At 38.2% G+C, this 22,852-nt stretch overlaps 1 protein-coding gene across 2 annotated transcripts in view; it reads right to left on the reverse strand.

Moving 5' to 3' along the window:
* Positions 1-9,474, reverse strand: part of LOC5576976 (semaphorin-1A) — a 330,855-nt gene extending 321,381 nt beyond the window's left edge. For both annotated transcript variants that reach the window (XM_021843903.1, XM_021843907.1), the window contains exon 1: positions 8,415-9,474. The gene's annotated coding sequence lies outside the window, so the exon portion shown is untranslated. The remainder of the gene's footprint in view (positions 1-8,414) is intronic.
* Between the last annotated feature and the right edge of the window lie 13,378 nt (positions 9,475-22,852).

A 22,852-nucleotide genomic window follows, 5' to 3' on the forward strand; every position in this document is an offset into this window, starting at 1 on the left:
GCTCTATATTGCTCCCTCGTCCGGTCGATATTAGAATTTAGTGATGTAGTTTGGTGTCCATATCAAATAACCTGGATTACTCGAATTGAGGCTATCCAGAGAAGATTCATTCGCTATGCTCTACGATCGCTACCCTGGGACGATCCTGTTAATTTGCCACCTTATGAAGACCGATGTCAGCTTTTGGGCCTTGAAACTTTACAGAAGAGAAGAGCTGTCAACCAAGCAGTATTTGCAGCTAAATCCTTATTAGGAGAATTAGATGCTCCCGCATTATTGGACGAATTCGAGATATACGCTCCAACCAGGAATCTCCGCTCCAGAGCCTTTCTTAACCTTGGACACCGATCCGCCAACTATAGCTTGCACGATCCAATACGGTTTATGTCAGCCAGATTCAACGAGTACTACGAGCATTTTGACTTCAACCGATCAGCTCTCGCCTTTCGACATAGCTTACAACGTAATACGGTACCGTAGGGCATAATCTCTTGATACAGTTGTTTGGCGATTGGCATTATGTTTAATTGATTTTAATATGTTTTTTTTTTTTTTTTGTGCTTAATTGTTATTGTTAGATATAAGTTGTAATTCTTGTGTAATGTTTTGTGAAGAAAAGATATGGGGTTTTTATGCTTTTTTGAGCAAGGTTTATATGTCAACCAACTCAAGGGGGCTTTTCCTCATCATATATTTCATTAAGACTGAGAGTCAGATGAAATTAAATAAATAAAATAAATAAAATAAATAAATAAATTTCAATTGTTTCATATATAACTGGGTTGGAAGGGACCACCAGGGCTCCCGATTGAAGCGATTTGGGCTGGGAGCTTGGGACCTGAGAGAGACTCGCGAAGAGGAAAAATATCAACGTCATATGCAGCCCAGTTTCCCCTCTCACGAAACGTCAAATGCAGCCCACCGTTTTTATGGCTGAAAAAGTGAAAGGTATTGTGTTCAAAGCAAATTGTTATTGGAAATCTCAGTCAGCGGAGCAGTTTTTTCCAAAGTTGCTGATAAATCTAAGCAGAAGATTAATTATTTCTAATGTCTGCTACGTTTGCCGGCATGAAATTTTACTCAAACGGCTATTTATGATTCGATGTGATGCAAACTCAATCTTTTTTGCTGAGAGGTTCATGTGAGGATTTGAACGGCTTGCGCATAATTGGTATAAACACAAAGTGGAATAAGAAAAAACTCAGCAATCACAGAAAAAGAAGACCGTCTTCGCGAGTCTCGTCTCAGCTTGGGACTACCTCCTCTCTGATATTAGCATTTCGCGGATGGAGGGCGGGCTCTTCGACCCCATCTATTGGGTTTATTCAGTCAATCTAAGGCTTGGTTTTATTGTTGTTCATGAAAACTATCTTCTGGAAGGAGATTCCTTTCCCCTGTGGCGGTTTCGTGTAGTGTCTCTGCTTGTGGGTCCGCAAATCCGTATATACATATGTATCTTAGGATGCCTGTTGAGCAGTACTGTTTATATCATTTTGTAATTATTTCTCCAGAATTTTCGCATCCATATTTCAATGGAAACCCCTATTGAAAACTTAGTCAATATTCTGTTTCGAAAAATATCATATTTTTTGTGAATGGAAATTGACTTTCGCATTTTCTGTGTGCCCTTTAGACTGCATTCAATTATTGAAATTCCTTACTATGCAAGAAACATAGTTTTGAAGAGCCATTTTCCAATTACCGAATAGCTCACCAAAGCCATGCTGAAGGTGTCTGGGTTAGATCCCCGGTCGGTCCAGGATCTTTTCGTAATTGGAATTTCCTTGACTTCCTGGGCATAGAGTATCATCGTACCTGCCACACGGTATACCAATGCAGAAATGACAACTTTGGCAAAGAAAGCTCTTTGTTAATAACTGCGGAAGTGCTCATTGAACACTAAGCTGAGAAACAGGCCCTGTCCCAGTGAGGACGTAATGCCAGAAAAAAGGAGAAGACACTGAAGATATTGGTCCCCAGTGGAGAATCTAACGACATCGTTCATCAACCGGCCGACCACCAACCGAGAAATGAAATTGCCATATACATAACTAAACTATAAACTACGCGAGAAGAAATGCAAGAAATGGTGCGCCTTCCAAATTTATTTCTGTTTATATTTATAAAAAACATCGCAGACGCTGGGAAGCTGGTAATATGAGAGATTTTCTCACTTAGACCATTAAGTTCGAACCCTCTTCGGATGAGATGAATTTCTAGTTAGCAAATGTCGGGCCACCACTTGCGAGCGGGAAAGTATGTGCTCTGCCTAGCAGGAATTGTTTACATTTGGCACGCGTGGGTTTTCGCTTAACGTCGGGAAAATTGGATGAGATTTTCCTGCCCAACGTCATTGTGCGCAATTTCGATCCGGAGGTAGGTGGCAGACCGGCGTCGGAAAATCCGAACGGTCACTACCTGTTTTGCATTTGTGGCGTCCATTATTATAAACCAACTAGGGTCGGTGTACCAGTAGCCGATAAGTGAAGAACAAAAATTTTTATTTATGTCATCTGGAGGCTTTTTAACTTGGTTTTGTAGGAAAAGTATGAAAACCATGAAATATTATATTTTTTCTATTTCATATTGCTTGTGCCACAAGCGTGTGAATGGGGTCCTAAAGCCCTGTCCCAATTTTAGTACCAAATGCTTAACTTTAGGCCAGAAACACATTTTGAAATGTTTTTCATTGATTTAAGTCCAAAAAACAATTTTTACGAATTTTTGAAATTTTGTCACACTGCTTGGCTTAAACTCAAATTTTGAGTGTATTTTGTTTTCCGTATCCCTTTCGACATGTCAGACAGGAACAACCCCAGTGTTAAAACTATAACCCCTGTGGCGTTTTTGTCGACTAAGTGAACGTCAAATATGATCAAAAGTGTCAAGGTTCATATTCGGACCCATTTTTTAAATTAATGTTTAAATATGATATAGCCGTTATTTGAGCGGGAAAAATTGCTAAAGTAGTTGAACGAACATGCTCTTTCGTGTTGTCAAATAAAAACAAGATTTCATTAAACATTTTGGGACCCAATTAAAGAGACATAATGGCTAGAAAATATATTTAGTACTTTCTCCAGGGATTTTTTCTTAGGATATCCTACAAAATTTTCATTGGGATTTTTTTTTAATTTTAATTTGATTTTTTAAGGAATACTTCAAAGAATAACTACATATATTCTTCCTAGGATTCCTTCAGAAATTATTTCAGAAATTTCATAAGCAAGCAAGAACTTTTCCAGTCATTTATCCATGCATATCTTTAAGAAAATGTCAAGGATCTCTTAAAGAACTCATGGACTTTTGAAGAAGTCTTGAAAAATTTCGTTAACAAATCGCTAAGATAATTGGAAAAGTCATCAATCAAATCTCTGGATAATATCCTGAACATTCCTAGAGAAATGTCTGAAGAAATCCCATGTCGAATATATTGAGGAATTTCTTGACAAGTACTATATGAAACATATTTTTTCGAATAGAGAATGTAAAAGGATGAAGAACGTTCTCTAACTATCACTTAAAACACATCTAGAAGGATTTATGGGAGACTTGGTGGAGGATTACCGAACAAACATTTTACTGGAATAAGAGTTGAACAAACCACTCTAAAGCTTATTTCAGTTGAATAAACTGTTTTTCAGCTACTAATGTTATATGGGTAACTAGAGGAATTTCTTAAAAGATTTCTGGAGGAGTCCCTGAAAGTGTATCCGAAGAAATCTCTGTAGAAAGCATTAAAAGAATTCCTGAAGGACTAACTAACTTCGCAACTCAGGCGAAACTGAGATAACAATTATATTTTTTCAAGTTTTTATATTTTCAAATGAAGAATTGATCAAAATTTTTCGATTGATGTAGAAAAGTTCTTAATTCTCTCTTCATTTAGTTTGATTAAAAATAGTTCCTTTTAGCAGTGGCACAATAGTGCTACTAGTGCGACTATAGCCGACTGGCTACTAAGGGCACACCCACCCTACGTGACGTGATTGTTTTAATCCCGTCTCGAGAACGCCGATACCATAGTAGGCTCCGTCCAACGGACGAGATTATGGGAATGCACGGAGAAGTAGGCATGTGATGCTCCTACTATTGTGTGTGCAGACAGGCCAAGCATTTCCGATAATTATAACCCAATTTTCTCTGAATTAGATGCTTAGCTTACGTTTACCGCTTTGGAGCGATCGCTGATCGCGATGATGTGGGAAACGGATATCGTTGGATAGAGGTGCGAGTTCCAGTTTAAAATAGAGGATCCTTGTAAACGTAAAAAAAAAACTGATGGCTTTCCAACGCGCGAGGTGATTGAAGATGAAAAGGAAGCTGATGATTGTTTCGTCCGCTTGATGCACTTGATTGCAGGTATCTTCAATGTGGGGCATTTCCAACCGTAAAGTAGATCGATGGCCACGAAGTAAATGGTGCACTGATTTACTTTCGATTCAATTGCTTGAGTAGATATATGTATGTAATTAGAATAAAATTTAATATTTATTCACTTACTCAACATTGCCGAGAAAATAGATCTTCCGAGAGCAAAAGGGACTACACAAAGTATAAATTATATCATAATTTCATTTTTTTAAATAAATTTGACTCGCCTCGTTTAGCGGGATTACTGCGTATTATAGCTTGTATTAAAAGTTTCTTCTAAGTGGGACCTAAACCACTTCACCGAGGTACCTTAATGTTCAAATATATTTTATCTTAGGCTGGCCAAAATCTGTGCTCTAACCCTACTGAAAAAAAATAAAGGATTGTAGCGGATCGATGCGATGAATTCACCCTACTAATTCTTTAATTATTGCGGTGACGACACCAGATCCATTCGACGTTATTCCGTACTATTATCCGCACTTTTTATTGCACTTCTAATGTGCACAATACGCTATAACTAACATTATGAGTATGTGGAAGCATTTGAAAAACAAAGTGATCAGTAGGAACAAACACTTCAAGAGTCATTGGGAAAAGAGCATTAGAGCAGTGCAGTTCCCAGAAAGGAACCATGTCAAGTGAAAGCAGGAAATATAAGTGACTTTGCTTAGGTCGCTATTTATCAGCCGGGTCTTATCTGATAACTGCCTTAAGTATATCTTAGACGTCGTTGTCGTTATGGTTATGGGAACGACATACAACATGCTTCAGCTTAGGGCTTTTAGTAAAATAATATATTAGGAATTGTAGAACAAATTGCTTGAATAGTGCAGCATTTATTTTTTAGGTCGTTATTGTAAATTTGCGAGTACCGGGGGTACGCTAATTTGTACGATACACACTAAGAAAATATCACCGACTCCGGTAATTTTATTACCGAAATATAAACCGCTGAGCGTTCGGTAATGCTTTCGGTAATGTTAAGAATTACCGAACAACCCGTAATTTGAATCCAAACGCAGCTGTCAAAATAATTACAAACTGTTCGTGAATTATTACCGAACGAATTGTGAAAATTATTACTGAACGCTTTGTTAATATCAGCAGGCAGTCGGTATTAAATTTGATGATTGAGAAACGGACTTTATACTGATATTAAATTAAATAATACTTATTTTGTATTCTTCTGGACATGTTTATTCTTATTCATGAATTTAATTCCATTGAAATAAAATAATGGCAATGTATACACATTTAACACATGAGTTTTGCTTATGTGGTTTTCATTATTAATGTCTGAAAAAAAAATCCCCGTAATGAACAGGATAACTGTTTTTAAGTTCGCGAAAATGAGATATTAAATACTCTCAGTGACTCCGGCAACAACGTAAAATTAAGCTGCAAAAATCTTCTTATGGTACAGTCCTGGCCCCTGGTGACAAATTTGCATCTTGTCGCTTTTATTCACAGAATAGAGGATCGATGAAGAGAAATCGATCATGCGACTTATTCTAGCACATGCTTGATGTAAGCTATTAACTTGTAACTGGAGTAAAAAAAAAATAATTTTAATAAATTAGTGCAGCATTGAGGCTCCGCTACGTTACGCATACGTTACTCTCAATATAATATATATCATATATATAAAATCCCAAAGTTCTCTGTCTGTCAGTAACGCTACGAAATGTTGCATCGAAAAGTTTCATTGAGCGCTACAACCAAAGACAAATTAAAGACCTTCTTGTCCCTTGCAGTTGCCCAAAATTTTATGGCTCATAAGGTAATCTAGAATGCCGTGAAAAGTGTACTGCGATCTGTCAAACTTGGGTACCTTTTGCACTACCGAGGGACCAAATGCAGTACTAGAAATGGTACCCAATCTGAGCCCGAGTACGACGGACCTTCTACAACAGAAATTATTTTTTATATTAGAACAAATTGCAAATTGTGGAGCACTACAACAGCTTTTTGACAGAATATTTTGGACTTGGAACATTGTTCATTCCAATTCATAGAATATCCTTGAACCTTTCATCATTATAGTGTGTTTAGGAATTCGGTTGTTGACTAAAACCCAAAAAAAAATCAACTTCAAGTAAACTGTAGTTCGGTCGAACTTAAATCGGGTTGAAGTTAAAAATGTGAAACGTGTTTCTTCAGTTCCAACTCAGGTTCCAAAACAAAATTCGACGTATGCAAAAGCAAGATGAACATGAATGAGCTTAATGTACGCAAAACATTCCAGATTTATTAATTTACAGTAAAACCTTGATGAGTCGATGTTCCATGTCTCGATATCGACTCATGGATGCACACTAAAAACTAAATGTTATGTTTACTGTGATGTAAGGGACAGCTTTTCAAAAAATTCCTGTTCCATGGCTCGATATTTCCTAGACGATGGTGCTACAGCTCTTGAGGATAATATTCAAGAATTTTTGGTAAGATTATAGTCCCTAATTCATCAGTTTCTGTTCGGGATGAACCACTGCGACCAGTTTTCTTTGATCTTTTGTGGTATACCCGTGTCCTTTGTTTAGTGCATGTCGTTCTACTCCATTACTATTGAGAAACAATGAAGTAGTCGTTTTTTATACAAATATCAATCTTTACCATTTTGCATAGAGCCTCTTTAGAAAAAGATACCGCTATTTATACCTTTTGGAGAAAACAGTTTGTCACCATTAAACTCTCAAAAGCACGCCGCTTAATCAGGTTCGGCCACTAAGCTGGTTGAATGATACTGATTTTGACCATGCATCGGTACTTAAGCGTATCAAATTACTGCTTCTACTTATAAGTCCCTAATTCATAGAATCTTCTGGAACTTTTAAAATCTTTCACAACAAAAGCAACACTTCAACAGCATATATAGCTGTAATAATTTCAGATTAGAACATTACAACAGATTTGAGGCCACGTGCTCGATGGAGTATGATCAGAGCATAAATTTAGGCAATTTTGCTGTTATCAATATCATGCAATTTGAAAGATTATGCATAGCCGTTCGCCTTAAAATTTCGTTGGAACGTAGGCCACGTCAGGTAAGCTAGAAATATTTGATATATTTGATCAAACTAGAGAGAACGTCCCTAACAGTAGGAATCCTGCGATAAGTTTAGAAATCTCTAAAAGAATTCAAGCTTAAGTGAGTTGTACAAAGACAACAATGCCGTTTTTTTTATCAAAAAGCCATCGAACTGTCCATCGAACTTGACGGAACTTCATTTGAATTAAAAAAAAGTTAATGCTCATTATGACAATCTAACTTTGAAAAACACTAAAGGTATTCGAGAGCGAGCTGGCTTTGAAGAAATTATGAATAAAAGCATCAAAATGAGTCAGCTCCACCATTGTTAGGGAATTTTAGGAGTGGTGTTTAGGACAACATGCGGGCATTCAGTTATCGAGAGAAGACCCAAAAAAACGGATGATGTATAATACTGAAAGTTTAATAATATCTGAATTCCCAAGAAGAATAAAATAAAAAGTTATCAAAAAGTCATTGATTTGTTTCCATATTGCGGTACCATTTCGATTCTACAACCTGCAATAGGTATTGTCTGTTTCATTCGCAACAAAACGCGCCGCCAACTTTCGAACAGATTGAAAAAATCGTCGCCAGCAAACCAATCAAAGGAGGTGATTTGTCTTTGTGTTGGTAAGACTGGTGTAACGTCAAATTTACGGCGGTTGCTTGGCTGGCGACGATTTTGGCGACGGTTTCACCGGTGACGATAACAAATCATCGCGTCCGATAGGGTGCAAAATTTACAATAAGTTTGAAAGTTTTGCGTTCAAAATTATTTTCGCATTATCGATACCGTACAGTTGTTACAATAAATTATATAGAAATTGATAATTGCTTGAAAAATTTGGATCAATGTACCGTCGAAAGCAATCGATCTCCTCTCTAAATTACGGTTATATCTAGTTATAATGAATTTGCATTACAACATTTACGCCCAGCCGGTTGTGTTACGTAAATCATCTTCCGCTACATGCCCAATAAACCACAAGACCGATTATCACCTTACCTGTTCATTTAATCCAGCAGCAGCTCATGGACATTCGGAATTACAGCGCACTGATGCATACAATTAATTACCTTCACCGCCCGACTTTGGGAGTCGTAAAATGAGGCGAAATGAAGGAACAACAAAACAGCTGCCACTGCAGACCGATGGATTAATGAATATCCAAATTACAATCACGATCACCAGTCGACTCTTGCATAGGAAGAATCCACTTTTACTCTCTTCTATATCTCACTGAACAGTTGTAACTTGCTTCGCCGGTTGAACGGTTTAATGGCAAGTGTCGTAATCTCGAGATCAGTTATCCGATGATTTGCTTCTCAAAACCAATGCACTGTTTGCACTTCGTCAGAAAAATCTTTCTTCCATCAATTGTAACAAGCTGTTAAGGCACCACACTGTTTCGATTTCGCTATCGGTACCATTCAAACTCACCAAACCGAAATCGATTTCAAATGCACATGTTTTATGATAACGAAGCGAAAGTAAACACATTCACCATGCGTTTTGTATTAAATATTTTCCACTACTTTTCTTACAGTAAAAGGCGTACGTTTCCGAGTAATTAATTCACTTTTCGTTTAATATATGCGCGCATTCAGATCAATTCATCATATTTTCCACGCGTATTTCCTATACGCCTAAGCTAAGCGCACTCCTTCATTCCCTTGCGTTTCGAATTTTCTCATTCTCCTCCCTCATTTATTCTTCCTCACTTCGTTGGATCAACAGCAACATCCAGTAACTTGCTTCGAAAGGTTCAAACAACTATTCACTCTCCTTCTTCTCGTTTCCTTTTGTTCTCTTTGTTTCAGTTGGCTTAGCTCGTTTATATCACATCCTTCGATCTTATAGGCACTCACTTTCAATCAAATCACACGTAAATACACAATCCCTGATTAATTGTTCTAGTCGCACTTTAAGTTCTAAGTTTCCACGTTAAAACAACGATAAAACAATAGTAACATAAAAATCGCGCGCCACGGCGTGAAGCTAAGCAGCATAGAGACGAGTGTACAGTTCACATAAAACGTTCACTCGATACTGACTCATGCGAAAGGAAAGCAAAACATAGCAACCTCCAAGAGAACCGAAATGCACTATCGCATAGCAGGCAAAGGTAGTGGTAAGCTCCTATGGGTGGTAAGCAGAGAGAGGCACAAAAAGAAAATTGAATGTAAATATTTTTATGTTGCTTTTCTGCCCACTTTACTCGCCATGCTGGCTTGCATGTTGGTGTGCATGTATTGTAAGAGTTTTCTCAAACTTTTCTCATTCAACATTGCTGGTGAGTGTTCGGCCATCAATGGCTGCCGAACTGGCGATAGCACAAACACATGGCCGCTTGATTCGTTTGATGCCTTCGAAACCGGTTTTGCTTTATTCCCTCACGAATTGGTGGTCGTGACGTAAACAAATGCCGGCATCGTGAAACGTTAGCACTTTATTATAGCGTTATTGTCTGTAAAACTACACGGTTAAAAAAATATATGCTAAGCAGCGTAAAGATCATACTAAAACCATATTTGGTCTATTCACTCCTGGACATGCATATTTCAACATTATGATTTGCTAGTATAAATGACAATTATGTATGAGCATGCTTATTATGTAATTATTAACGTCATGCATTAAACGGTATTATTCATCATTTCCATTTAAAAGTTTTGTGTTTATATTATTTATTTATTTTTATTAATAATAAATGAAACGCAAATATGTGATGAATAACAATTTAATAAAAACAATATACTACATCTGTTACTAAAGTGAAACTTCTATTCTATTTTGGCGATATTCCCGTAGAATCCGTGCAAACTCAATCATGTCCAACAGTTTATCCATGCCGAACCAAGAACAACGTCGCACATCGTACGGATCCGATTCGGAGTAGCGGGACACAACACAATCGTCTGATTCTTTGCGGAACAGTTTCTCACTATTAAATTACCATTGATTCTAGTTGCTTGGTGTTGATAGGGTGCCAGCAAAGATCCTGGAATACCGTTTCCAGATCGAAAAATGGAGGCTTCCGCGATGCGCTCTAAGCCGAGGCCAAACAGAACGAGCTTGTTTTCTGGGGGAAAAGTAATGTCGTAATTTTCGAATACATGGAACGCTTGCTGAAAAACTTACCGTGAATAGTACATGATTATTTGAATGTAATTTATCTTGAAATTGAGCTTATGAAAACACAGGTGAAAATTGGCAATTTTTGCAATGGCTTCCGTTCCGTACTAGGTAGAGAAAATTACTAGCAAATTTTACAAAGTCGCCAGAATAATATCTGCTTTGCTTTATGCACAGCTGATTATAACTCATCAATATGATTGATAAAGTATAAAAATATTAAAGCCAAGCATATTTGTTATCAGTTGCATCGATTAAAGTGGGCTAATGTCTAGAATGTCATAAATAATATGGTAAATAGTATTTTCCGTTTTCTCCGTGTACATTTACATGCGAGTACACGGAAAATTTCAAATAGCAATGTTAAAAAAATAAGAACTGTATCCCTCATTTTCTTTTGAAGTATTTGTCGAAATTTTATAAATTCTGAATGAGTTAGCCATTACTCTTGAATGCATATTTGCTCTTTTGTAAATCTAAGCATTCGTTTATTGCGAATCTTTAGGCCGTAACCATTTGCGAAATATTTCTAAACGCACTTCTCAAGCACAACTCTCACTTATAGATAGATATCCTCAATGCCGCAGTGAAATTATTGTTAAAAGACTGGACTCAAATTGTTAAAAGACTGGTAGTCATCTATCATATAGATAGATCTCTGGAGGAGAATAGTTTGTTGCGGGTACACTCAAAAAGTGACATGTGTCAAAAGTGACGAAAGCTAGAAGAAAACGATAGGCAGGGCATATTGTGAGCATGCCGGACAATATCCCTGCAACAATGGTGTTCGCTACTAATCCAGTTTGGAGCGCCGAGGACATGATGATCAGATGTCCTTATAGGTTTACTAACCACAAATCATCATATTATTCTCTTGGATTTCAAAATAACGACTCAACAGTGAACAGTTCTTAATTTGTACCCCGCTAATTTGAACATCGTTCAAATTAAAAATGGTTCAAACGTCATTCAGCTCTTGCCATGAAGTGAAGTGAAATGAATATTGTGAAACGAAATGCAGAATCAAAACAAATCAGCAGGAGTAATCAGAATTACGGTTTTCTGTTGATCAAAGGATAACCAGAAGTTCAAATTAAAAATGAATTCCGATGGGGTAGCGTTCAAATTAGGGGAGGTGCGGGGTAGTGTATATCAACAATTACCAACATAATTTCATCCATACTATAACAAAAATTCCGGAACGGCATTGATATTCCATTATTTTTCTGAAACGCCATCTGTCGACTATGTATTTCCAGCATTTACTCAGAAATAAAATTAATTAATTAAATTACCGAACTAAAAAATGCATTGATAACAATTTTCCATTTGACTCACCTTCATTCTGCTATGAGTTTTTACACTAACTGCCATTTCGACTAGGTCCTTAGCGATGGTTCAAACAAGGCGAGTTGACAAATAGCATAAAAATCCCTGCAGAGTGAAAGAGAGACCGATAGAAATAATAATCATAAATAAATAAAATTTAGCAGTCCTGTGACATTCTTTGCAGTGGTTCAATTTCATATTCGTTTTTACATCAAGTTGGTACAACTAATACATGATATATTGAATTAGGGGTCATCTATAATTAGATAATCCATCTATATTTATCTTTGGATTAATAGTAATGTATTAAACGTGTGTCTAAAATTGACCCAATTCCATATTTGTTCACCTATCAATAATCAAACAAACAACATTCAAAACCTTATTTTCATGCGCTATGTGATAGCTTAAGTCCTTCATTACGTTGTTCAAATGTAGTAGAGTACGTTTGATCAATTTATAAGCGGACATATATGGTTAAGTTGTTACTTATATGTCTACTTTTTCAATTATAAATAATAAAAGGGGACGGACCTGGTGTAGTGGTTAGAACACACGCCTCTCACGCCGAGGACCTGGGATCGAATCCCATCCCCGAGATAGTCACTAAAATTTCAGTGACGACTACCTTCGGAAGGAAAGTAAAGCCGTTGGTCCCGAGATGAACTAGCCCAGGGCTAAAAATCTCGTTAATAAAGATAGAAAAAAATATAAATTAATATACCACTTTTTCAATTATTGCTACAAAAATTATTTAAACTTTTTTAGAATGTTTTTTTCAATACAAGTAAACCAAATTTTTGTTTCAAACAATAGATAAAGTGTAATTTTAAATTAACCTGTAGAATTAATGCAACCCACGATGTTTGTTTTACAACAAACTACCCTACACCATGTTGTCCATACTTCCACATCATTGATGGTATCCCAATATTCAAATATATTTTAATTCATACTCGAATTTTACATAAAATAGGACCATACATTAAACTACAACATAACTTGAATGAATGGAGAGCATTGATATACTTTTTACTAAAATATATTCTGTTGTTTTCATCATTTCAAATAACATATGTGTTGCATTACGGCAATAATACTTCTACTACCAAACTCTATAATAATGTGTGGTAGTAAAATGTACCATAAGAATAATAATTATGCAATGTTGTATTAGAAACATCAACTATGGACTATAAGCATTTATCTAAGAACCGAATTGAGAGAAAATGATCAAATGTTTTGGTTTGGGATTTGTTATAAATGTTATACCAACCGAGATTCTAAAATATAAGATGCTCATATCCATTCGTAGCTAGGCCTCTCCCAGGCAGAGTTGCTTGATATCAATCATATCAGCTGATGGCTGATGCTCTAAAATTATCAATATCACTTACGAGCTATCAATATCACTTTGTTTTGACAACCAACAGCAGTGATGCGACGGCGCACTCTAGATCATAATCACTGCAGAATTAGTGATCACGTGGTAATTATCCATTCTATCATTGTTTTTCAGTGACCAACTTATAGTTTCAATCTATCCGCAGCACTGTTGAAAATATCGTAATAATAAATTTCCATTTTATTTGCTTAAATGAAGGCTAAACTTATCCCATCAGTGATATCCATAGTTTATCGCCATCAATACACTGGTGATGGAGTAGACAGCATGATGTTGATGTGATATAGATTGATCCGAATTGTATCGCAGTCGGCCTGTACAAATCAGCAAATTTTAAGCGTTGATAGTGACAGCGAGCAACTCTGCTCCCAGGTCCTTCATATGGAATTTCGTTATCAGTTGCTTTTTCACATTTTCGACCAACTTCTTAGCCGTTGAAAACAGCAAGAAGTCATCCAAATCGTTTGAATCCCATTCGCTTCAGTTCCGCGTCCAATGTCAGACACAGCTCGCTTGTTTCGGACTGTAGTGCCATCAACAATCGATACACTTTCTTCGGAGCCTTCTTGTCGACGAATCCCTCCGGCTGCTCCATATAAATTTCTTCACCGGACAAATCTCCTTGAAGAAACGCCGTTACCGCATCCATTTGGTGTATGTGCATGTCTTGCTGTGCTGCGAAGGCTAACAAGAAACGGATGCTCGCATACCACACCACCGGCGAGTAGGTTTCGTTGAAAACAACCAACTTGATTTTGGAGACACCTTTAATAACTAGTCCTGACTTGTACCTCTCGATAGATCCGTCCGGGTCGAGCTTCTGCTTAAAGACCCATTTACACCTCAGAGCCATTCTTCCTGGTGGTAGCTCGGTCTCGACTTCCACGTCTTAGGGCAAATGCTCCCTTAGTGGAGGTAGTGCGTTTTGACATGTTCCGCATAAATAAATGACTGTGTGATATTTTTACATAGAACACGATGCAAAAATGATACAAGCAATCGAAAAATATTTATGAAATTCAATCGTAAAACCGTTTAAAACAATTATTTTGCTTAACATTTTTACTCCTTTGCACCTACAGGGTGATTACTATTTCCTGTCAGTAAAATAAGTAATCATAGAAAAAAGATGGTTGTATGAATATTAACTACCAGTACATATCCAGCTTTGGACATCTATGACAATTGTCTTCACTGTACATAGAACACATATATATTTTTCAACCTTAATTTCCAGCCACATGTGTTGCTTCAGAAGCATTATAGTTAACACGCACGTTATTCAGAAGCATATATTTTAACTAAACAAGGCATTTTTTTTTCGCTTAAATTTTCCATAATAAGTCTTATGCTATTCTATAGTAAGTCTGAATGATTGTGGTAACATACTGTTTCAATCAGGAAAATTTTTCTGCGGTGTTTAGTCAAAAATACATATCTGTGGAAAACGTGCGTGCCAGGTGTAATGCCTATAAAACAACTCATATGACTAAAAACTAAGGTAGGGTCGGTGTTCCCTTAGTGGACAGTCCCCTATAGTCGCACTAGTGACTTTTCACGGCCGTTTTGCTATAAATCTTTTCAAAACATTTTTTGACATGAAGGTCAGGACCTATTTATCTAAGTACCATTGATTTACATCTTGATTTTGCTCAAAAAAATGATCGAAAAAAATATTTTTGCTTAAAATTTGAGCTCTCTTGCGCCTATAGTAAACCTATTGTTCCTATAATAGCACTACTGAGAGAAACTATTTTTTTTTGATTAAATTATACCTTTTTTTACATCAATCGAAAGCTTAAGATCCACACTTTGTAGGAAAAATATAAAAGTTTTGTAAAAATACGGTTTTGATAAGTATTTTGCCGACGCCGTGATGCTAGTGCTACTATAGGAACAGAAATTAGAAATAGTGCTACTATAGGCACATGTATTCCTATAGTGGCACTCGCGATAATAAATACAAACATTTGAGTTTTCGTATGTTTTATATTTTTCCCACAAAACCAAGATAAAAAGCTATCAGATGATGTAAAAATAATGACGCTAGCATTATTTTTCGATTTTATACGAATTTTTGTTCTTAGCTATGCGGCTATTGGTACATCGACCCTAAATAAAAAAGATTTAATCTTTACTATGTCAAAACAAACTGTATAGATGTACAAAACAGGATGTACACTGAAAATTAAAATTCATACATACATCTTTTATCTATGATCATTTACTTTACTGACAGGAATTAGTAATCACCCTGTATAGTGGTGCATCAGTACCCATAGGGGAGGGTCCCATAAGAAATCAATGGTTTGCGGCACTAAAGGAACCATTCTTAAAACATACCTCCACTAAAGGGACAGTGTTCCTATTATTGGTGCAAGGCTTTTTGCAGGGAACTTTCAAATAAATCGAAATTTTTATACATTTGAATGATAGAAGGATTTGATATCTATCGACTGATATGTTAAAATTGCATATTTTATGATTTTATCACCATGTTTTAGCAGATTATCCTTAGGTGCACCGAGTTCTGAACTTGTATAGCTGAAAAGAAAAAGAAAATAGAAAACAAAACAGCAAGTATCAAACATGATTAGAAATTTCATATGAATATTTATATAAAATTTTCAATATGGCAAGATATTTATTTACCAAAATATCACGAACAGACACAGGAATATCAAAACCTAACCTGATTATGTTACTTGTTTTAATTATGAATCGTGGTTTACGGCCAACCAGCCGAGTGGAAGTTTAACAACTACCGAAAAGCTAAACATTACATATAATTTGCAATTGGATTAGATGGACAAATTGATGTGAAGATTTGCGAAAAAGTTACACGTCTTCTCAGTGAGAATCGAACTCACGACTCCCCGATCTCTAGTTGGGGCGCGTTAACCACTACGCCATGAGAGGACTCATGAACGCAGAAGTTAACCTGAATTCGATTTCAGCTCAATAATCACGTGGTCCTCTTTCGCAAAGTGCACCTCTTTCGGAAGAATTAGATGCCCATCCAAACACAACGCTTTCTATATATATCCAATGCCTAGCCCGAGAGCGCATTGTTTTTTAGATATAGGAATAGCACACTACACTAGCCAGCAACTGCGCTGGCTGAGGTTTCTATTGTGTGGGCTTCCAATGGGTCGCGACGTTCTCAAACGACCGGTTACGGAACATGAGTCCGTTGCTCGATAAATACTTGTTTTAATTATGAATCGTGGTTTACGGCCAACCAGCCGAGTGGAAGTTTAACAACTACCGAAAAGCTAAACATTACATATAATTTGCAATTGGATTAGATGGACAAATTGATGTGAAGATTTGCGAAAAAGTTACACGTCTTCTCAGTGAGAATCGAACTCACGACTCCCCGATCTCTAGTTGGGGCGCGTTAACCACTACGCCATGAGAGGACTCATGAACGCAGAAGTTAACCTGAATTCGATTTCAGCTCAATAATCACGTGGTCCTCTTTCGCAAAGTGCACCTCTTTCGGAAGAATTAGATGCCCATCCAAACACAACGCTTTCTATATATATCCAATGCCTAGCCCGAGAGCGCATTGTTTTTTAGATATAGGAATAGCACACTACACTAGCCAGCAACTGCGCTGGCTGAGGTTTCTATTGTGTGGGCTTCCAATGGGTCGCGACGTTCTCAAACGACCGGTTACGGAACATGAGTCCGTTGCTCGATAAATACTTGTTTTAATTATGAATCGTGGTTTACGGCCAACCAGCCGAGTGGAAGTTTAACAACTACCGAAAAGCTAAACATTACATATAATTTGCAATTGGATTAGATGGACAAATTGATGTGAAGATTTGCGAAAAAGTTACACGTCTTCTCAGTGAGAATCGAACTCACGACTCCCCGATCTCTAGTTGGGGCGCGTTAACCACTACGCCATGAGAGGACTCATGAACGCAGAAGTTAACCTGAATTCGATTTCAGCTCAATAATCACGTGGTCCTCTTTCGCAAAGTGCACCTCTTTCGGAAGAATTAGATGCCCATCCAAACACAACGCTTTCTATATATATCCAATGCCTAGCCCGAGAGCGCATTGTTTTTTAGATATAGGAATAGCACACTACACTAGCCAGCAACTGCGCTGGCTGAGGTTTCTATTGTGTGGGCTTCCAATGGGTCGCGACGTTCTCAAACGACCGGTTACGGAACATGAGTCCGTTGCTCGATTAATACTTGTTTTAATTATGAATCGTGGTTTACGGCCAACCAGCCGAGTGGAAGTTTAACAACTACCGAAAAGCTAAACATTACATATAATTTGCAATTGGATTAGATGGACAAATTGATGTGAAGATTTGCGAAAAAGTTACACGTCTTCTCAGTGAGAATCGAACTCACGACTCCCCGATCTCTAGTTGGGGCGCGTTAACCACTACGCCATGAGAGGACTCATGAACGCAGAAGTTAACCTGAATTCGATTTCAGCTCAATAATCACGTGGTCCTCTTTCGCAAAGTGCACCTCTTTCGGAAGAATTAGATGCCCATCCAAACACAACGCTTTCTATATATATCCAATGCCTAGCCCGAGAGCGCATTGTTTTTTAGATATAGGAATAGCACACTACACTAGCCAGCAACTGCGCTGGCTGAGGTTTCTATTGTGTGGGCTTCAAATTGTCAAATTTGTGGTTGTCAAATAATTGTTCTCGTGGTATTTTATAGCGAGAACATTTCAAAACAATATGATCAATATCTTCATAAGATTCATTCACAAATATTTGAATCTATAATGTTCAAGCGGTATAAATAACTAAAATAATGGCTGGACATCAATCTAGAGAGGGAACAAATAAAGTTACGCCCAACATACAAGTTTTTAAACCAAGGAACTAGCTTTACCTTCGGGTAAATAGAATAACAATAACGCCCTTGGATGCTCGTGTTTCATGAAAGTTGCCAATTATTCAAAGAATACCTTTTCAATTTTGTAAAATATTCAAAATAACAAATATCGCGATTGTAAGTTATACCACAAAAAAAAACACTTAATTTTGCCAATAAATCTGCCTGCTCATTACCATGAATATAACAGTGAGCTGGTACCCAAACAAATTTAACAACATATCCCCGAGAATATAAACTATGTAATAAGCTTTTAATTTGCAAAACAGCCTACTAAGGCTATCCGAACATACCATATATATGTTGGGAGTGGAATTTTCAATTAAATTACAAGTAAAATACAGAGCAGTAATTCAGCTGTAAAAACCGAACACGGAGATTCCAATTTATAAAAGTGAGCTAAATTGATGTTGAAAACTCCAAATGCTGCCATATTTCCCACCAAAGATCCATCTGTAAAAAATATTTGATTGACTCCAATAAATTTTCGATTAAATAAAAAATGCCATATTTCCCACCAAAGATCCATCTGTAAAAAATATTTGATTGACTCCAATAAATTTTCGATTAAATAAAAATTTAGCAAAACGGAAATGAGCATGACTAGGAATTTGTTTTAATTCTTCAAGTAAAGACAAATCAATACATAGGCGGAAGGCAAGGACATCCATGCTATATTCATAAAAACCATGCGTGGTAATTGGGATAATGGTTTCTCCAGAATAATATATGAATGATTGTAAAATTTTGTTAGTTGGATTAATTTCTGAAGAGGTAAATCGTAGCAGCAGTTGATTATATCTCCACCTTGGTAACCAACAAGTTATTTATACGTTATCAACTATTGAAACACTTAGTCAGTAATAAACCAACCTTGCTATAGAACGCACGTCTCTCTCTAAAGGTTATGGGCCCAGTTGCCGTTGAAATAAGTATCGAATATTTTTTTCAAGATTGATTTGTTCGTTACAAGTCTACGGAAAAGTTATAAGGATGTCGAGAGCTGTCAAGGTTGGAATTGTACAGTTTGCTGGCGAGCGATACGACGTATGGAAGTTCCGAGTAGAAACGCAAATGTCAGCTCACGGAGTCAAAGAGATGCACCCACGGATGAAGCGCAACGACAAACTTTTCAAGAAAAAGATGAAAAGGCAAAGGCTTTTCTGGTGGCGTACATTGCTGATTCGCATCTAGAATACGTGCGTGACAAGAATACTGCGAAAGAGATGTGGAGCTCCCTTGCGAATACGTTTGCGAAGAAGGGTTTTGCAACGCAAACCTATGTATATTAGAAGCTCCCTGGCCACGTTCAAGATGGAAGAAGGAATACCGCTAATGAACCATTTCCGCTTCGATGAGTTGATCCGTCAGTTAAAAGGAGCAACCGTATCGGAGTTGGATGCTGTAAGTCAGTTGCTCATTTCACTGCCATCGTCGTATGGTGTCACCACGGCTATGGAGAATCTTGGAGATGATCAGTTGAAATTGGACACTGTGAAGGCACGATTATTGGCTGAAGAGCAGAATCGATCGGGAAGGAAGAATGATTCAATCGTTAATGGTGGCTCGGATGGAAGTGCGTTTGCAGCGAAGCCGGTGAAAAACAAACAAAGAAGTAAGTTTCAAGGAACGTGTTTCGTCTGTGGTGAAGTAGGACACAAGAAGTTCGCTTGTCCGAAGAACAAGAATCGGCATGGTAAGGCTCAAGTTGCGAAATTGCGCTTGTACTGTCCCAAGAACAAAAAGATGAACTGAAGAAAGAATTGAGCATTGAATGGATTCTGGACTCGGGAGCAAGTCGTCACATGGTATCAAATGAAGACTATTTTCAAGAGCTTTGCGTATTCGATGAGCCGTTGGTGATTGAGAGCGCGAAAGAAGGTGAGAAGTTGATTGCCACAAAAGAAGGTTCGGTGAAAGGAAAGTTTTCTCTCGATGGAAACGGATTGACGTTGTCTTTGGGCAAAGTGTTATGCGTAAGAAACCTCAAGTTCAATTTGCTGTCATTGTCCCGTTTGCTGAAAGTTGTCCAAAAACGGAGAAATTATAGCTGTGGCGATTTTGCGTTTACTAAGTTCGGAAATGCTAGCGAGAGGTAAGGAATATGAGCTGCAGCTGTGGCATAAACGGTTCGGACATTTAAGCTTCAAGAACGTACGACGCCAGAAGCATGATGAAATGGTTGAAGGACTTGGTGAAGTAAATGGTGAAGGTGGATTTTGCGAATGTTGTGCTGAAAGCAAAATGATCCGGAATGTTCCGAGGTCCAGTGGTCGGGAGCGCAGAACTCCAGGTTGGTTTGCTGATTTTATTACTCCTCGTAGAGCTCTTTCTGCTGCTGATGAATTTCAACAGGTGCCCACAAGCTACGCAGAGGTCAATAGTCATCCGCACGAGACAAAATGGAGGAAGGCTATTCATGACGAGCTAAGGTCCTTAGAGAAAAATCAAACCAGGACGATAGTGAAGTGCCCTGTAGCCGTTAAACCAGTACCAAGTAAATGGGTTTTTACGATGAAGACTGATGCAGATGGAAACCCTGAACGTTACAAGGCTCGCTTGGTTGCCAAAGGATACCTGCAGTGGAAGCATGTTGACTATGAGGAAACATTTGCTCCAGTGACTAGACTTTCAACCAAACGAACTATCTTGGCTATTGCGGTCCATCGAAATCTGAAAATTCACCAAATGGATGTAAAAACAGCGTTTCTAAATGGCGTTCTTCAAGAAAGAGTATACATGCGAGTTCCAGAGGGGGTAAAAGGCCAGCCAAATGAAGTTTGCTTCTTCTTCTTCTTGGCATTAACGTCCCAACTGGGACAGAGCCGGCTACTCAGCGTAGTGTTCTTAGAGCACTTCCACAGTTATTAACTGAGAGCTTTCTTTGCCTAAGTTGCCATTTTCACATTCGTATATCGTGTGGCAAGTACGATGAATACTCTATGCCCAGGAAAGTCAAGGAAATTTCCATTACGAAAAGATCCTGGACTGACCGGGAATCGAACCCAGACACCTTCAGCATGGCTTTGCTTTGTAGCCGCGGACGTTAACCACTCGGCTAAGGAAGGCCCCTATTGTTTGCTTATTGAAGAAATCTCTTTATGACCTCAAACAATTACCTCGCTGCTGGAATGGTCGTTTCAACGAAGCTCTTATCAACATGGGATTTGTTCGTTCTCAGCATGACTATTGTGGAACGGGCTGGCAGATTCTACGTGGACGATTTACTTGTAGTAGCAGCCGATGTTCGATTAATAGATGAAAGCTCCGCCCATATCCAATGCGCATTCATCATTGGTAAAGCAAGTCAACCACCATCTTCCTCTGGTGCTTAAGCTGATTGCCCAGCACTAGAGTGCATGTGAACAAGAGTGACGTCATGTTCCAGTTTTGACAGGTCTCCTGCTCAATTGGAACGTGGATTTGTATGGAAATGACAGTTCGCCGCTGTTCCAATTTTGACATTGACGCCACTCTTATCTAGATCCACTCTGCCCAGCACAAGTGAATCAATCGCCCAAGTGACGTATGAATTCGCAAAAGCTGACCATGAAGGCATTCTGGAATTCCTCGCCGCCGTTGAATGGACAGAAGTTCTCAACACTCGTGACGTGGACAATGCTGCTTTGGCTCTTGCTCACATTCTCGGACACGTGATCGAGAGGCATGTTCCCAAAAAAAAAAAACTCTTGCCAGCAAGGGTTTGCCATGGCAAACCAGGGAGCTTCGCACGATGGAAACCGCAAAGAGAACCGCATTAAGACGCTACACCAGAAACCTTACTCTGCGGATGCGCGAGCAGTATGTTAGGTTAAATGCCGCATATAAGAGAACAAGTCGGCATTGCTTCAATCGCTATCAGCAACAAGTTCAACGAGACCTTACAGCAAAACCGAAATCATTTTGGAGGTACGTGAATGAGCAGAGAAAAGTGTCTGGTCTGCCTCCAGCTTTGTTTTTAAATGGAGATGTCGCTTCAGAGCCTCAAAGCGTTTGCCAACTCTTCGCTCAAAAGTTTTCTAGTACCTTTTGTGATGACGTAATTCCTGCGGTAATCGTTACTCAAGGCGCCAGCAACGTTCCGTTGGTCAACGATTCGTGGGCTACTCTCACCGTCGACGATGACATGATTTCCCGAGCCGCCTCTCAATTGAAATCGACGATGAAACCTGGTCCGGATGGCATTCCATCTGCTTTCCTGAATAGGCATATAGATAGCTTCTTCTTATTATTCTTCTTCTTCTTTCTGGCGTTACGTCCCCACTGGGACAGAGCTTGCTTCTCAGCTTAGTGCACTTCCACAGTTATTAACTGAGAGCTTACTATGCCAATGACCATTTTTGCATGTGTATATCGTGTGGCAGGTACGAAGATACTCTATGCCCAGCGAAGTCGAGAAAATTTCCAACCCGAAAAGATCCTCGACCGGTGGGATTCGAACCCACGACCCTCAGCTTGGTCTTACTGAATAGCTGCGCGTTTACCGCTACGGCTATCTGGGCCCCGCTAATAGATAGCTTGCTCGTTCCTATTCGATATGTGTTTAATTTATCCCTTATTAGCGGAGTCTTTCCGTCATTATAGAAAAATGCTTTCATGTTTCCCGTGCATGAAAAGGGTGAACGCAAATACGTCAATAATTACCGGGGGATCTCGTCTTTGTTTGCCATCTCCAAACTGTTCAAGCTC

Source organism: Aedes aegypti, chromosome 2 (assembly GCF_002204515.2).
Source record: "Aedes aegypti strain LVP_AGWG chromosome 2, AaegL5.0 Primary Assembly, whole genome shotgun sequence".
NCBI classification, from domain to species: domain Eukaryota; kingdom Metazoa; phylum Arthropoda; class Insecta; order Diptera; family Culicidae; genus Aedes; species Aedes aegypti.